This window comes from Olea europaea, chromosome 16 (assembly GCF_002742605.1).
Source record: "Olea europaea var. sylvestris chromosome 16, O_europaea_v1, whole genome shotgun sequence".
Lineage (NCBI taxonomy): Eukaryota > Viridiplantae > Streptophyta > Magnoliopsida > Lamiales > Oleaceae > Olea > Olea europaea.
The window spans coordinates 17,441,413-17,444,366 of NC_036252.1; the positions used below are offsets into that span (position 1 = coordinate 17,441,413).

A 2,954-nucleotide genomic window follows, 5' to 3' on the forward strand; every position below is an offset into this window, starting at 1 on the left:
CTCTCCCTCTCCCTCTCCCTCTCTCTCTCTCTCTCTCTCTCTCTCTCTCTCTCTCTCTCTCTCTGTTTATACATGTTTTTATTGCAGGACTTATGATTAGACTTTAGCTATAGAACATTGTGCTGATTATATTACATATTTACACTTATGCATTGTATCAGTCAGGTAAAAGATTGGTGAAATATGAATGTATGAAATATATTAATATCAAGAAAAAAGACAAGAGTTTGTAATTATAATTATAGTGTTGGACCATGAAGAAACTGTTAATGCTGTTGATCAAAGGAAAATGAATATAGATAGTTCAAATGGTGGCGAACTCTAGATTCAGGGCCCTAGAAATTTCAGAAATTGGTCTACATGTTCAGTTTCTATGTCTGTAACATCTGTTCATCATTATCCCCATCTCTTTTAATTTCTCTCTTTTTCTGATTGTCAGTTGCAAGCATGATTTTCCTTGATTTCGTTTTCGGCTCTATTCCTTAAAATGCAGGGACAATAAATATGGACCATTATGGAAGGAAAACAGGGAATTTTTTCATAGTTCTTAATCCATACATGTCCTGTTAAGTGCAGAGATTAGCTCAATTTTCTTTGGCTTAGTGATAAGTTCATTGATTTTGACATGATATATCTCAATACATGATTCTTGATCATATTCTCATGAACAAAATCAATTACAGAACACATCTCGTGAAGTAAAACGTCTAGATTCCATTAGTAGGTCTCCTGTTTATGCACAGTTTGGAGAAGCAGTGAATGGTTTGTCAACAATTCGTGCATATAAAGCATACGATAGGATGGCAAATGTTAATGGGAAATCTATGGACAATAATGTGCGGTTTACTTTAGTTAGCATTAGTTCAAACCGCTGGCGTACCATAAGGCTGGAAACATTAGGAGGCATCATGATCTGGTTGACAGCAACATTTGCTGTTATACAAAATGGAAGAGCAGAAAATCGGGTTGCATTTGCATCTACAATGGGCCTCCTCCTTAGCTATTCTTTGAATATCACAATTTTGCTAAGCAATGTCCTTAGACAAGCAAGCAAAGCTGAAAATAGTCTAAATGCTGTTGAACGTGTGGGCACGTACATGGACTTACCGTCTGAGGCTCCGGATGTTATTGAGGGAAACCGTCCGCCTCAGGGATGGCCTTCGTCTGGATTGATCAAATTTGAAGATCTTTTTATGCGTTACAGACCTGGACTTCCTCCTGTCCTGCGAGGACTGTCCTTCACTATATCCCCAAGCCAGAAGGTTGGCATGGTTGGAAGAACTGGTGCTGGCAAATCTAGCATGTTGAATGCATTATTCCGGATTTTTGAGCTTGAAAGAGGAAGAATCTTGATCGATCATTGTGACATTGCGACATTTGGATTGACAGATCTACGTAAGGTTCTTGGCATCATACCACAGTCTCCAATTCTTTTCTCAGGTACATATCTTTCTTCATCTTGTTATAATATTATGTTATATATTTTTTCAGTTTTATGGTCATAGACATCCTGAACATAATTGTTTTAGCCCTTAGGTGAAGTATTGTGAAAATTATGTCTGGTAGAAAGTTTTCAAAAGAAAAACTCTGCTCAATAACGCTTCGTGTTTCTAATTTTCATTCTTTGTGTATTTAGGAAGTGTTCGATTCAATCTTGATCCTTTTGGTGAATACAATGATCCTGACCTCTGGGAGGCTTTGAAGAAGGCAAACTTAAGGGATGTCATCAGAAGGAATGATTGTGGTTTGGATGCAGAGGTAAAACCATAAATTCTCTTCGTCAACCAGTTTATTTCAACTTCTTCTCATATTTAAATGAGTAAATGTAGCATTAAACTCAAAAGCTGTTCGTTGCTGAAAAATTTTGTTATGTCTGTGTCAAGGTTTTAGAAGGAGGTGAGAACTTCAGTGTTGGACAGAGGCAACTATTAAGTCTATCTCGAGCATTACTACGAAGATCAAAGATCCTTGTTCTTGATGAAGCAACAGCAGCTGTTGACTTTAGAACTGATGCTCTTATACAGAAAACCATTCGTGAAGAATTCAAATTGTGCACGATGCTTATCATTGCTCACCGAATAAATACAATCATCGACAGTGACCAGATTCTAGTTCTCGATGCTGGACAGGTATCTCGCCATAACATTGTGGTTTACTTCCCTTTTCTCCACTTGAAATTCTCTGTTCGGTTAACAAAATTCAAAACCATCGAAAGCTGAAGAAAATTCAATATTGTGAATTCATTGTGTTTCACTTACAGGTTGTTGAATATGATACTCCACAAAAACTTCTTCAAAGTGAAGGACGAGCTTTCTATAAAATGGTTCAGAGTACGGGAACTGCAAATGCTCAGTACCTGCGCAGTTCAGTATCAAGAAAGAACGAAGAGAATAAGTTCAAGAATGGAGGGGGTATACTCTGAGCAAATAAGATGGCGATTATCTTCTTCTGTAATGCCGCTACACAGTTTGCTCTTGCGGCCAATATTGCTTCATCAGTAAAGGACCTTCAAGTGTTAGAGTTTGAAGAGGGGAACAATATCTTCAATAAAACAAAGGATGCAATGGTACAATGTGATCAATGAGACTACGGAGCAAAGGAAAAAATGTAATTTTTATTCCTTTTAATAAGGAAACAGTCACCCTTTTATGGATGGATTACAACTAATAAAAGATAAGAGATAAGCTTCGGTAAAACAAATATATAAAGCTACTAAATCTACATCTGTATATCTGGATTTCTAGAAGGATAAATATATGTGTACCGAATTTGGGTTCCCGAATTGGTTACCTACTCTCACATGCACTTGGGCCCGGGTGCATTTAAAAATTTCGGCGTGTGGGACCCACCCTCTTATTGTGTGTGCAGGTAAAAAATTTGGTAAAAAAGTAGATGTAGATCTAGCATTATCCTTTCTAGAAATCATAAACGATCTTTACATTAGGAATTAGGCT

General features: G+C 37.1%; 1 pseudogene; it reads left to right on the top strand.

Moving 5' to 3' along the window:
- Positions 1-653: 653 nt before the first annotated feature.
- LOC111412335 lies at positions 654-2,694 on the top strand (annotated as a pseudogene).
- Positions 2,695-2,954: the final 260 nt, after the last annotated feature.